General features: G+C 48.3%; 1 protein-coding gene across 1 annotated transcript in view; it reads left to right on the top strand.

Moving 5' to 3' along the window:
• LOC115472284 (cyclin-dependent kinase 17-like) overlaps positions 1–14,829 on the top strand; it is a 382,263-nt gene that overhangs the window by 60,746 nt on the left and 306,688 nt on the right. Inside the window, exon 2 of the mRNA XM_030206503.1 lies at positions 267–447. The gene's annotated coding sequence lies outside the window, so the exon portion shown is untranslated. The remainder of the gene's footprint in view (positions 1–266; positions 448–14,829) is intronic.

The raw sequence follows: 14,829 nt of genomic DNA, 5'->3' as shown, positions 1-14,829 counted from the left end.
GCAACCTCAAGGACTGAACTTAGAGGTAGACTGGTGGTCTCTCATCTGATTGGTGGGAGTAAGAGATATGTTGTCCTATCAGATTCAGAGTTTTACAATCAGCTGTAGCTTATTTAAATGTTAGTATCGGCGCAGGACGCCGCAGCCATTTTTCTCTGTATGTTGGAGTGAATTCAGTGATGGTAAGATCATGGCGTGACAGACTATTATGAAAAAATTGGTAATGATATATGCACAATTAAAAGTAATTATATTCTTTTCCTCAGCATGCCTCTTCCCTGAAGAAGATTATCGAAACCTGGCCATGTTAAGTGTCTGGGATATGTTTTGAACTGTTGATTAAGCTAATCCCCACACTATAAGAAAAGGGTCTTTTGAAATTGAGTGCTCCCAAGGCTGCCAGGGAAGGTGGAGCCATGCACCCACAACCCGGAAGTAACTGCCGAGGTATGAATCCACTGCACTTCAGGTCCGGGACAAGGCTGGAGAGGCTCTAGGCTGCAGCATTGGGGCCTGTTGGAGTGAAGGGCTTATGGACCGCATTTTCTGTCTTTATACCTGCTTCTCTCGGCCCTCCGACTTTGTCTTCAGCACTGCTTCTTTCAGCCGCCCGAAGCCTCTGTAGCATCCTGCCTCCTCTGACAGAAATTCCTATTTCTAGGCGGGATGCTACAGAGAAAGCCTTCAGGCGACTGAAAGGAGCAGCATGCCTTTAGTGCTGTAGCGCTAAAGGCAAAGTTGGAGGGCTGAGAGGAGCAGATATAAGGAGAGAGAACATGGACCATGGAGAGGGAGGGTTCAGGAGTGCAGAAAGATTTGGGAGGGGGAGAGAGAGAGAATGGGGACCACAGAGGGGGGACACAGGAAGATTTGCTGGGAGAAAGAGAGCAGAGAGAGAGAGAGAGATGTTTGAGAGGGACAGATGCTGGAAATAGGAGATGGAAAAAAAGGGAGACTGTGCCTATAGAGTGGAGGGGAGAGGCAGTGCCCATGGAGAGGAAGGGAAAAGGAGAGAAGAGAGACAGGAAGAGATGGTGCTCAGGGAGGGGAGGGGAAGGGGAGAGAGGACAGACAGGTGGATACTATGCCAGTAGAGGGGAGGGGAAGGGAAGAGGAGAGAGACAGGAAATGACGGTGCCCATGGAAGTGAAGGAATGGAAGAGAAGTGAGAGGAGGAGACGGTGCCTAGGGGAGGGGAGAGAGACAGGAGGAGATGGTGCCCAGGAAAGGGAAGAGAAGAGAGAATGGAAGAGATGGTGCCCATGAATGGAGCAGAAACAGGGAATGAGATAATTGGGAAGATAAAATCACCAGACAACAACGGCAAGATAAATGATTTTATTTTTAGTTTAGTAATTGAACTATGTCAGTTTTAAGAACTTACATCTGCTATGTATATATTGCACTGTACAGGAGGAAATGTGAGGGGGGGACGCTTTATGCGATTAATCGTATGATTAAAATTTGTATTTGATGCCTGCCATTTCTAAAAGAAAAAAAAAATTTAAAAATCTTGTAGATTAATATATTTGCCATACTGTACTCTCTAAACCTATGAAGAATATGAATATGAACAGACAGCTCAGAATCAGAAATAATTCACATTATGTTGCACAGTGAATTTGCAAACTAGCAAATTTCCCACTAGCAGCTGCCATATACTAAGTCCAACACAGCCCATTCACTTTGAATGGGCTGTGTCGGTATTGCCGAGCGGCTTAATAAACGGGTGTAAGTCAGTCCACACCTGAACCCAGACTGGGAGGAATGCAATGAATGATATGAAACCAAGTAAGATGGAAGCTGAGAAGCTAAATCAACTCCATCAGCGTTGCTACCAAAGGTAGGTTAGCCATAAGGCGATGTCCTTCACATAAGGCTAAACCAGTGCTGCCTTTTATAGGAATTGAGGTCAACATTATGATCCCCTTCTACCACACTGTGGTAAAAGGGGGCCTACAGTAACGTTAGCTCGTGTTTTTGACACATGCCGGAGCCCCTTTTACTGCAGTAGGTAAAAGGCCGGGGTTTTTCTTGGGGAAAGAAATTGCCATGCAGTAAGTGAACCTCTTGCTGCATGGCCATTTCTGGGGGGGAGCCATTACCGCTACCTATTTAGGTGACGGTATGGGCTCTTGTGCTAACCTGGTGGTAACTGAGTAAGTCCCAGCACTACAAAAATGCAAAATGTTTTTGTAGTGCCAGAAATGGTGCTCGCTGGGAGTGGGAATTACTGCCGGGCTCCGGCAGTAGATCAGAATTGGCGTGTGGCAAGCCTATTGTAAAAGGGCTCCTATGTCAGCTAAATTCACCTTCCACCAGTATATGGCTCACAAATTTCCCTGCGCTTTATGGAACCTGAAGCAGATAGCAGGGCAGGGTTCCAGAGCACAATAGTACAAATGGCAGAAAATGTTTCCATATATAATTCACCCAAATCAATCTCCTTCTTGTGTATCCTCTCCTAGTCAATAATGTTTATAAATACTGTAGTATTAAATGGCATACTGAGTTTGCTGGAGTTAGTTTAGAAGGCTCATTGGTCTTATCAGATTCTAGAGGATGTATCAAATATTCACAACTTCTTTGGCTTATTCTGAGTCAACTGTGTAACACATACCTTCCCTGCAGTTTTAACCTGCTTGTAGAACCTAACCTGTAAGCGCCACCATATTCACAAAAGAGGATCCTCCATCCCCCTCCACTGGCCAAGTGCTTAGAAATTCATTTCTGCTTTTATTACTATACTGTAAACCAGGGGTTCAATTGCTTCCTCTCAATAGCTCTGAACATTTATGGAGCTACTCATCAGAACATAAGCATTGCCGTACTGGGACAGATGGAAGGTCCATCCATCCCAACATCCTGTTTCAAACAGTGGCCAAACCAAGTTACAAATACCTGGCAAAATCCCAAAACATTTTATGCCGCTTATCCTAGAAATAAGCAGTGGATTTTCCCCAAGTCCATCTTAATAATGGCTTATGTACCTTTCTTTCTCCGAGGACAAGCAGGCTGCTTGTTCTCACGACTGGGTGACGTCCGCGGCAGCCCCCACCAACCGGAAGAAGCTTCGCGGGCGGTCCGCACGCAGGGCACGCCCACCGCGCATGCGCGGCCGTCTTCCCGCCCGTGCGCGACCGTTCCCGCCAGTCTTGTTTTTTCCGCGCTGGAGAGAGTCGTGTGTCGCCGCTCTCTCTTGTTCAGCCCAAAAAACCGTCGCGTTTTCGCGAATTTTCTTAGTTTTTTGTTTGTTTCTAGGCGCGTTCTGGCCTTTTCTTTTTCTTCAAAAAAAAAAAAAAAAAGTGTGAACGCGCTTGTTTTCCCTCGTTTTCTAGCGGGGGCATTGTGTTGCGGCCGATTTATTTTTCGAGGTGTGATTTACCGCCACCATCGACGACTTTAATTTCGCCGACGCGATTTTTCCGTCAATGTCCTCGAAGGTCCCGAGTGGATTTAAGAAGTGTGGTCGGTGCGGCCGGCCTATCTCGCAGACCGACACCCAAGCTGGGTGCCTCCAGTGCCTCGGGCCGGAGCACAATATCAAGTCGTGCTCTTTGTGTCTTGGTCTCCGGAAACGGACTCAGGTTGCGAGGCAAGTTCTACGGGACCGTCTTTTCGGAACTTGCGCCGGCCCCTCGATGTCGACGGCATCGGTATCGACGGCCGGTTCTTCGGTACCGGTATCGATGCCCGCGAAATCGGCACCGATGGCATCGACCCCAGGAGCACAGGTCCCGTCGGCCCGCCGGTCCTCCGGTGAGGGTAGGGGTGAGAGGCCGCGTGGGCAATCGGCCCCGGTCACTCCCTCAGCCCATGGCCCTCGGGACCGAACCCTGTCTGACCCGGTTCCTCGAGACCGAGGGGGATCGACCTCCTCCTCCTCCATTCCACCTGGCACCGATGACGGGCACCGCAAGAAATCTAAGAAGCACCGTCATCGGTCGCCTTCGATGCATCCGGCTCTCGGTACCAGCGAGGAGTCGACGCCGAAGCGTCCGCGTTGAGAGGAGAGATCCCCTTCGGTAGTGGAGGTACCGACGCGTCAGGGTCCCAGCACTTCGGTGCAGTCTCCTGGACCCGAGCAGCTTCCGGCACCGACACCTCTACCGGCCCCCCCGTCTTTCCCGGCAGCGGGCCTGGACGAGTGCCTCCGAGCCATCCTTCCGGGGATCCTGGAAGGGCTGATGCGTCAGGCTGTGCCGGCGCCAGGGGTGCTTGCGCCCTCGGCACCGTTGACTGTGGCGCCGGCGAGCTCTAGCCCGGTGCCGAGGCTGTCGACACCGCCGCCGCTTGCGGCGCCGGTCTCGACCGCCACGCAGGTGGAGTCTCCGTCGACGTCGATGGAGGGAGCTTCGTCCCCGCCGGCGCGGGAGTCCACCGCTCGACGACACCGAGGCCTCGATGCCTCGACGTCGAGCCGGGCCCGGTTAAGGACTCAGCTACATGAGCTTATGTCTGATACCGAGGAAGAGGCCTCGTGGGGGGAAGAGGAAGACCCCAGATATTTCTCCTCAGAGGAGTCTGCGGGTCTTCCCTCGGACCCCACGCCTTCACCAGAGAGGAAGCTCTCGCCTCCTGAGAGCCTCTCCTTTGCCTCCTTTGTAAGGGACATGTCTATTTGCATTCCCTTCCCCGTGGTCTCTGTGGATGTGCCGAGGGCTGAGATGCTCGAGGTCCTCGACTATCCATCACCACCTAGAGAGTCCTCCACGGTGCCGTTGCACAATGTCCTCAAAGAGACACTGCTTCGGAACTGGATGAGACCACTATCTAATCCCATCATTCCCAAGAAAGCAGAGTCCCAGTACAGAATCCACTCAGACCCAGAGTTAATGCGGCCCCAATTGCCCCATGACTCGACGGTCGTGGATTCTGCTCTCAAGAGGGCACGGAGTTCGAGGGATACCGCCTCGGCGCCCCCGGGGCGGGAGTCTCGCACTCTGGACTCGTTTGGGAGGAAGGCCTACCAATCCTCCATGCTCGTGACCCGCATCTAGTTGTACCAGCTCTACACGAGCATCCACATGCGGAACAATGTGAAGCAACTGGCGGACCTGGTCGATAAGCTCCCGCCGGAGCAGTCCAGGCCTTATCAGGAGGTGGTCAGGCAGCTGAAGGCTTGCAGAAAGTTCCTGTCCAGGGGTATCTATGACACCTGTGACGTGGCATCTCGTGCTGCGGCCCAAGGTATAGTGATGCGCAGGCTCTCATGGCTGCGTGCCTCTGACCTGGACAACCGCACCCAGCAGAGACTGGCCAACGTCCCTTGCCGGGGGGATAATATTTTTGGTGAGAAGGTCGAGCAGCTGGTGGACCAACTGCATCAGCGGGAAACCGCTCTCGACAAGCTCTCCCACCGGGCGCCTTCAGCACCCACCTCAGCAGGTGGACGTTTTTCCCAGGCCCGGCAGGCTGTGCCCTATTCTTTTGCAAAGCGTAGGTACACCCAGCCGGCCCGAAGGCCTCGTCAGGCACAGGGACAGCCCCCAGCGCGCTCGTTCTCGTCAACAGCGTGCGCCTAAGCAGCCCCCTGCGCCTCCACAGCAAAAGCCGGGGACGGGCTTTTGACTGATCCACGGGAACATAGCCGCCCTCAAAGTGTCCGTACCGGACGATCTGCCGGTCGAGGGAGGTTAAAAATTTTCACCAAAGGTGGCCTCTCATAACCTCCGACCAGTGGGTTCTCCAAATAGTGCGGTGTGGATACGCCCTGAATTTGGCCTCCCTGCCACCAAATTGTCCTCCGGGAGCTCAATCCTTCAGCTCCCATCACAAGCAGGTACTTGCAGAGGAACTCTCCGCCCTTCTCAGCGCCAATGCGGTCGAGCCCGTACCACCCGGGCAAGAAGGGCAGGGATTCTATTCCAGGTACTTCCTTGTGGAAAAGAAAACAGGGGGGGATGCGTCCCATCCTAGACCTGAGAGGCCTGAACAAATTCCTGGTCAAAGAAAAGTTCAGGATGCTTTCCTTGGGCACCCTTCTGCCAATGATTCAGAAAAACGATTGGCTATGTTCCCTGGATTTAAAGGACGCATACACTCACATCCCGATACTGCCAGCTCACAGACAGTATCTCAGATTCCGCCTGGGCGCACGGCACTTTCAGTATTGTGTGCTGCCCTTTGGGCTCGCCTCTGCCCCACGAGTGTTTACAAAGTGTCTCGTGGTGGTAGTGGCGTACCTACGCAAGCTGGGAGTGCACGTGTTCCCATATCTCGACGATTGGCTGGTCAAGAGCACCTCGGAGGCAGGAGCCCTCCGGTCTATGCAGTGCACTATTCAACTTCTGGAGCTGCTGGGGTTTGTGATAAATTACCCAAAGTCCCATCTCCAGCCAACACAGTCTCTGGAATTCATAGGAGCTCTGCTGAATACCCAGACGGCTCAGGCCTTCCTTCCCGAAGCGAGGGCCAACAACCTCCTGTCCCTGGCTTCGCAGACCAGAGCGTCTCAGCAGGTCACAGCTCGGCAGATGTTGAGACTTCTGGGTCATATGGCCTCCACAGTTCATGTGACTCCCATGGCTCGTCTTCACATGAGATCTGCTCAATGGACCCTAGCTTCCCAGTGGTTTCAGGCCACCGGGAATCTAGAAGATGTCATCCGCCTCTCCACCAGTTGCCGCACTTCACTGCTCTGGTGGACCATCCGGACCAATTTGACCCTGGGACGTCCATTCCAAATTCCGCAGCCCACGAAAGTGCTGACGACGGATGCATCTCGCCTGGGATGGGGAGCTCATGTCGATGGGCTTCACACCCAGGGTCTGTGGTCCCTCCAGGAAAAGGATCTGCAGATCAACCTCCTGGAGCTCCGAGCGATCTGGAACGCACTGAAGGCTTTCAGAGATCGGCTGTCCTACCAAATTATTCAAATTCGGACAGACAATCAGGTTGCAATGTATTACACCAACAAGCAGGGGGGCACCGGATCTCGCCCCTTGTGTCAGGAAGCCGTCGGCATGTGGCGTTGGGCTTGCCAGTTCGGCATGCTCCTCCAAGCCACATACCTGGCAGGTGTAAACAACAGTCTGGCCGAAAGACTGAGCAGAGTCATGCAACCGCACGAGTGGTCGCTTCATTCCAGAGTGGTACGCAAGATCTTCCGAGAGTGGGGCACCCCCTCGGTGGACCTTTTCGCCTCTCAGACCAACCACAAGCTGCCTCTGTTCTGTTCCAGACTACAGGCACACGGCAGGCTAGCGTCGGATGCCTTTCTCCTCCATTGGGGGAACCGCCCTCCTGTATCCTTATCCTCCCATACCTTTGGTGGGAAGACCTTACTGAAGCTCAAGCAAGACCACGGCACCATGATTCTGATAGCGCCCTTTTGGCCCCGTCAGATCTGGTTCCCTCTTCTTCTGGAGTTGTCCTCAGAAGAACCGTGGAGATTGGAGTGTTTTCCGACTCTCATCTCGCAGAACGACGGAGCGTTGCTGCACCCCAACCTTCAGTCCCTGGCTCTCACGGCCTGGATGTTGAGGGCGTAGACTTCACTGCGTTGGGTCTGTCTGAGGGTGTCTCCCGTGTCTTGCTTGCCTCTAGGAAGGATTCCACTAAAAAGAGTTACTTTTTCAAGTGGAGGAGGTTTGTCGTTTGGTGTGAGAGCAAGGCCCTAGAACCTCGCTCTTGCCCTGCACAGAACCTGCTTGAATACCTTCTGCACTTATCAGAGTCTGGCCTCAAGACCAACTCAGTAAGGAATCACCTTAGTGCGATTAGTGCTTACCATTATCATGTGGAAGGTAAAGCCATCTCTGGAGAGCCTTTAGTCGTTCGATTCATGAGAGGCTTGCTTTTGTCAAAGCCCCCTATCAAGCCTCCTACAGTGTCATGGGATTTCAACGTCGTCCTCACCCAGCTGATGAAACCTCCTTTTGAGCCACTGAATACCTGCCATCTGAAGTACTTGACCTGGAAGGTCATTTTCTTGGTGGCAGTTACTTCAGCTCGTAGGGTCAGTGAGCTTCAAGCCCTAGTAGCTCATGCTCCATATACCAAATTTCATCACAACAGAGTAGTGCTCCACACCCACCCAAAGTTCCTGCCGAAGGTGGTGTCGGAGTTCCATCTTAACCAGTCAATTGTCTTGCCAACATTCTTCCCCAGGCCGCATACCCGCCCTGCTGAACGTCAGTTGCACACATTGGACTGCAAGAGAGCATTGGCCTTCTACTTGGAGCGGACACAGCCCCAAGACAGTCCGCCCAATTGTTTATTTCTTTCGACCCTAACAGGCTAGGGGTCGCTGTCGGGAAACGCACCATCTCCAATTGGCTAGCAGATTGCATTTCCTTCACTTACGCCCAGGCTGGGCTGGCTCTTGAGGGTCATGTCACGGCTCATAGTGTTAGAGCCATGGCAGCGTCAGTGGCCCACTTGAAGTCAGCCACTATTGAAGAGATTTGCAAGGCTGCGACGTGGTCATCTGTCCACACATTCACATCACATTACTGCCTCCAGCGGATACCCGACGCGACAGTCGGTTCGGGCAGTCGGTGCTGCAGAAATCTGTTTGGGGTGTAAATCCAACTCCACCCTCCAGGACCCGCATTTATTCTGGTCAGGCTACACTCTCAGTTAGTTGTTCTTCGTAGGTCAATTTCTGTTGTATCCTCGCCGTTGCGAGGTTCAGTTGACCTGGGTTCTTGTTTTGAGTGAGCCTGAAACAACTTACGCAACCAGCTTCTCCTACATAAGTGCACAACTATGGAATGGGCTCCCAAAAGCTGTGAAAACAATCCACGACCACGTGAACTTCAGGAAATCACTAAAAACCAACCTCTTCAAAAAGGCCTACCCCAACGACCCCACATAACCCTCTTCACCTACCAACACAGCATGACTATGATCGAACAGGACAACACGCAATCTTCATCCATTCCGACCCTCCACTTATACCTCATACGATCACTATACAACTTTGTATTTGTTATCCACCGACTGGGCAAACGCCTTTGACGGTACTATGTAAGTCACATTGAGCCTGCAAATAGGTGGGAAAATGTGGGGTACAAATGCAACAAATAGACCTCTATCATATCACCCCTCAGCTGTCTTTTCTCCTAGCTGAGGAGCCCTAGCCGCTTTAGCCTTTCATCATAGGTAAGTTGTCCTATCCCCTTTATCATTTTTGTTGCTCTTCTCTGTACCTATTTCTAATTCCACTATATCTTTTTTGGGATGCAGTGACCAGAATTGCACACAGTATTCAAGGTGCAGTTGCATCATGGAGTGATGCTAAGGCATTATAACGTCCTCATTTTTTCTATTCCTAATAATCCCTAACATTCTATTTGCTTTCTTAGCCGCCGCAACACACTGAGCAGAGGGTTTCAATGCATCATCAATGAAAACACCTAGATCCTTTTCCTGATCAGTGACTCCTGATTTCATCAAGGAATTTTAACTCCCTAGTATACCCTGAGTCACTATTGTGATAATTGAAATCACCCATTATTATTGTGTTGCCCAGTTTGTTAGCCTCGCAAATTTCTGATAACATTTCTACATCTGTTCATCCTGGCCAGGTGGAAGATAGTACACTCCTATCACTATCCTTTTCCTGTTTACAGATGGAATTTCAATTTATAGGGATTCCAAGATGTGTTTTGTGTTCTGCAGAAATTTTAGTTTATTTGATTCAAGGCCCTCCTTAACATACAGTGTTACCCCTCCACCAATTCGATCCACCCTATCACTATGATATAATTTGTACCCTGGCATGACAGTGTCCCACTGGTTATCCTTTTTCCACCAGGTCTCAGAGATGCCTATTATATCTAATTGTTCATGTAGTGCAATATTTATTTTTTTGTTGCATCTGTATCCCACATTTTCCCACCTATTTGCAGGCTCAATGTGGCTTACAATGTATCGATATTGGTAGATAATAGATTGGAAGATAACAATTAGTGTTACACAGAGAACCTGAATAACATAATAGAAATTAAATAAGCAGATATAAGAAAAAAACAGTTCTAATTATGGGTAAGGTGGAGATGTGTTACATTTACAATTGCTGATCTTTGTGGTATGCCTTGTTGAAGAGGTGGGTCTTCAGAGATTTACGAAAGTTAGTTAGTTCATAAATAGTTTTTAAGTTGAGCGGTAATGCGTTCCATAACTGTGTACTCAGGTAAGAAAAGTTTGACGCATGCGTTAGTTTGTATTTTAAACCTTTACAGCTGGGGAAGTGAAGATTAAGGAATGCGTGGGATGATCTTTTAGCGTTCCTGGGTGGTAAGTCTACAAGGTCTGACATGCAGGCTGGGGCATCTCCGTGAATGATGTTATGAACTATAGAGCATACCTTGAATGCGATGCGTTCTTTAAGTGGAAGCCAGTGTAACTTTTCCCTTAGGGGATTAGCACTTTCATATTTTGTTTTTCCAAATATAAGTCTGTCTGCAGTGTTCTGGGCAGTTTGAAGTTTCTTGATGATTTGCTCTTTGCAGCCAGCGTAGAGTGCGTTGCAGTAGTCTAGGTGACTAAGTACTATTGACTGTACCAGGTTGCGAAAGATGGTCCTTGGGAAGAAAGGTCTTACTCTTTTTAGTTTCCACATTGAATGGAACATCTTCTTGGTTGTATTTTTCACATGACTTTCAAGTGTAAGATTTTGATCAATGGTAACTCCAATAATTTTCAGGGTGTCTGAAACGGGAAAGGGACAAGTTTGGTGTGTTTACAGTGGTGAATTTGCTCGTATTATGTTGTGAGGTGAGTATAAGACATTGTGTTTTTTCTGCATTAAGTTTCAACTGAAATGCATCCGCCCATGAATGCATGATGTGGAAGCTTTGGTTGATGTCGTTGGTAATTTCCTTTAAATCATGTTTGAACGGGATGTAAATCGTTACGTCATCTGCATATATGTATGGATTGAGGTTTTGATTGGATAATAATTTGACCAAGGGTGTCATCATTAGGTTGAAGAGAGTTGGCGAGAGGGGGGATCCTTGAGGGACTCCACATTCAGGTATCCATGTGGCTGATGTAGTTGAGTTAGATACCACTTGGTATGATCTTGTGGTTAGGAAGCCTTTAAACCAATTGAGAACGTTGCCTCCGATTCCGAAGTATTCTAGGATGTGTAGTAGTATTCCATGATCAACCATGTCGAAAGCACTGGACATGTCGAATTACAGTATAGAAAAAGTATGTTATTGCCAGTTGTGATCACTTGTTTAAATTTAGTCAAGAGAGTAACTAGTATTGTTTCAGTGCTGTGGTTAGACTGAAATCCTGATTGGGAGTCGTGAAGTATTGAAAATTTATTTAAGTAGTTGGTGAGCTGTTTGGTCACCATACCTTCCGTTAATTTGGTTATCAGAGGAATAGATGCTACTGGGCGGTAGTTGGTTAAGTCACTTGTACTTTTCTTTGCATCTTTGGGTATAGGGGTGAGTAGAATATTTCCTTTTTCCTTTGGGAAGAGTCCGTTTTGTAGCATATAGTTCAAGTGTTTCGTGAGGTCTGATATGAATTGTTGAGGGGCAGACTTTATAAGGTTGTTAGGGCATATGTCTAATTTGCATTGAGACTTGGCGAACCTTTTGAGCGTTTGGGAGATGGTATCATCCGATAGTGTCTCGAAGTTGGTCCACGTTCTGTCCGCTGGGTGTTCACCAGGGTTTGGGTCTAGACAATCAAGGAGTTTTGTGTAGTCGATGGTATTGACAGGTATCATGATTCATGAGTCATAATTTTATGATTTTCTTGTTGAAGTATTTCGCAAGATTGTCTGCTGCTTGTGTGTCTGTGCTGTTAGAAGTCACCGGTGTAGTATCTAGTAATTTGTTCACGAGCTGGAAGAGTTTATGTGTATCCTTGAAGTCTGATCCAATTTTAGTTTTATAATATGATCTTTTAGTTTGTTTAATGGTGTATTTGTATTTTCTTTGAAGTTGCTTCCAAGCGTTGAGTGTGGGGTAATCTTTCTTTTTATTCCATGCTCGTTCTAACCTTCCAACTTGTGTTTTTAGTTTTTTTCAGTTCTTCGTTGAACCATGGTATTGAGTTCCTTCTGTGTGAGGTTCTGGTTTGAAGTGGTGCTATGTGCTTCTGCATCTATTGTCCCATTCTTGGAGAAATTAGTTTGAATCTGTCTTTGTAGTCCATCCATTATCGTAGAACTGTTGCCAGAATGTTAACGGATCTATTTTGCCTCTCGTGTTATAGGTTATTCGAATTTGTGTGTAATGATGTCAAGTGTGTGTCCTTTAGTATGGGTTGGCTGCGTATTTGGCCTATGAAGATCCCATAGTTGGAGGAATTCTTTGCATTCTTGGGCGTTTGTTGAGTTAGGATCTTCAAGGTGCAGGTTGATATCCCCTATTATAAGAAGGTTAGAGGTAGAGACACATGTGTTCGATATAAAGTCCATAAAGTGTGTTTGGCAGTCCTGCCAGTTACCTGGCGGTCTGTAGAGCAGGACTACGTTAAGGTGTTCCTGCAGGGTTGGATGACTGATTCTAACTGAGGCAATTTCAAGTTGGGGCAGTATGGATTCGGCTATGGTTGTGATGGTGAATTGGCATCTGTAGATTATGGCTATTCCTCCTCCTCTTTTTCCATTTCTTGTCCAGTGGGTAATTCTGTAACCTGGGGGGCATAGATCTAAAATTATGGGGTCTTTAAGGTCATGAATCCAGGTTTCAGTAATGAATAAGAGATCAAGTTTGTCTGTTGAGATCCAATCTGTTATTGTTGTTTTGTTAACTACTGATCTAGCATTTACATAACCCAGTTGGATTGGTTGGTAGGGTTCGATTTGGGACGAAGATGTGTTAATTTTTATTAGTTGTCTATCCTCTTGGTACCTGGTTTTGTTGTGTCCTTTTTTCCCTTTCTGTTGGTTGTTTCCGTGTGTAGTTGCTTTTCCTTTTAATTGGTTATTATTCTTTTGGCCTGGTGTACTGTAGTTGAGTTGTCTGTAGGGTTTGTGTGCTGTGGGTAGATTGTTGTCTGTGTGGGGGGTTGTCCATGTGTGGTAGATTAGGGGGAGAAAATAGATTTTTAAAAGCAGCTTGTTAGTGTTCATATTGGCATTGGCGTTGGTTAATATGGTACAGTAAGCTAATTAAAAGTAGTGGTCGGCAATGTGAAGCGGTGTTGGCTGATGAAATTTTACAGTCAGTAGTGCAGTATGGTGTAGTGTAATAGGTGCATTTAGAGTGGTCATTGGTTAGAAGTCATCGGTATAAGTTAGTATTACAATTCAGAATGATTCAATACTACTAATACAGAAAAATGCTATAGGATGCAATACAAGCATTAGAGGTCTAGAGTCAGCAAAATGATTTAGACTTTGGTTAGTCTCTGTTTCCACTCTCCTGCATTGTTGTCAGACCTCTGGGATCAGTTCCTTAGGAGGAGTTCTTTTTTGATTTCATGCAGGTGGTTTACTCACGGTTAAATGTGCAGAGGTGTTATTCTAGTCACTGAAAATTGAGACCTTCTTTTCATCTAAAGATCTGAATACAAAGCCCAACTAGTCAACGTTCAGAAGGGTTATTCCAGGCTCTTTAATTCTGAGGACTGTGTCCGTGGTCGGGTTAGGATCTCCGGTGAGGTTGCTATAGTGCAGGGTGAGAAGATAGTCGAATCAGTTATGCACAGGAGTTCCTGCTTCACAAGGATGGTGATCCAAGTTACTCGCTCGATTCCACCTGCGGATGCTATCCTCGTGCAGCCGCATGCTCAGTTCTGGACAACGGGCCTGTCGGGGGTTGCTCTTCTGCGCTCTCTAGCAGCGACAGACAGACGATACTCGGTGAGTGCTCCAAGTTTTAGGTCTGCTCGGGGTGACAGGTCTAGCCCGCTTGGGATCAACCAGTTCGCTCCAGGTCCGCTTCCGGGAGTCTCAAGGCGCGGGCGGTGGTAACAGCAGGTCAGCTGCCCTTATCCACCGGATCTCCGTCGGCGCAGTTCAATTCGCCTTTTCACGGAGATGATGGTCACAGCCTGGGGATGGTAATCCGGCCCTGCGGTGGTAACTGGAGCAGCAGGGTAGCCACCCCTCCGGTGGAAACTTCTAATTCTCCCATCTTATTTCTTAGACTTCTCTGGCATTCGACATTTCAAGCTATGTTTGTTCCTATTTACATCTTGCTCTGCAGTTGCCAGTGATAATATGCAATCTTGAAAATCTGCTTTTTATTTAAAGATACCTGGTCTATTGTAGTGTCTATTGCAACCTGACTATCGGGATGTCTTATCTTCCCTGTTTTGGTGATATCTTTGAAAGATACCTTGTTCCGAACCATGCACTTTTGAATGATTGTCGGTCTTCCCCCAGTTTCTAGTTTAAAAGCTGCTCTATCTCCCTTTTAAATGCCGATGCCAGCAGCCTGGTCCCACCCTGGTTAAGGTGGAGCCCATCTTTCAGGAACAGGCTTTCCCTTCCCCAAAATGTTGCCCATTCCTAACAAATCTAAAACCCCTCCTCCCTGCATCATCACCTCATCCATGCATTGAGACTCAGGAGCTCTGCCTGTCTCTTGGGCCCTGTGCATGGAATGGGCAGCACTTCAGAAAATGCTACCCTAGAGGTTCTGGATTTGAGCTTTCTACCTAAGAGCCTAAATTGGCTTCCAGAATCTCCCTCCCACATTTTTCTATGTCATTGGTATCCACATGTAGCAAGACAGCTGTCTCCTCCCCAGCACTATCTAAAATCCTATCTAGGTAACACGTGAGGTTCGCCACCTTCGCACTAGGCAGGCATGTGACCAGGCGATCCTCATGTCCACTAGCCACCCAGCAATCTGCATACCTAATAATCGACTTGCCAACTACAACAGCAGTCCTAACCCTTCTCTT

The sequence above is a fragment of the Microcaecilia unicolor genome, chromosome 6 (genome assembly GCF_901765095.1).
Source record: "Microcaecilia unicolor chromosome 6, aMicUni1.1, whole genome shotgun sequence".
Classification (NCBI taxonomy): domain Eukaryota; kingdom Metazoa; phylum Chordata; class Amphibia; order Gymnophiona; family Siphonopidae; genus Microcaecilia; species Microcaecilia unicolor.
The sequence above is the reverse complement of the archived record's forward strand: the minus strand, read 5'-3'. Positions and strand labels throughout refer to the sequence as shown.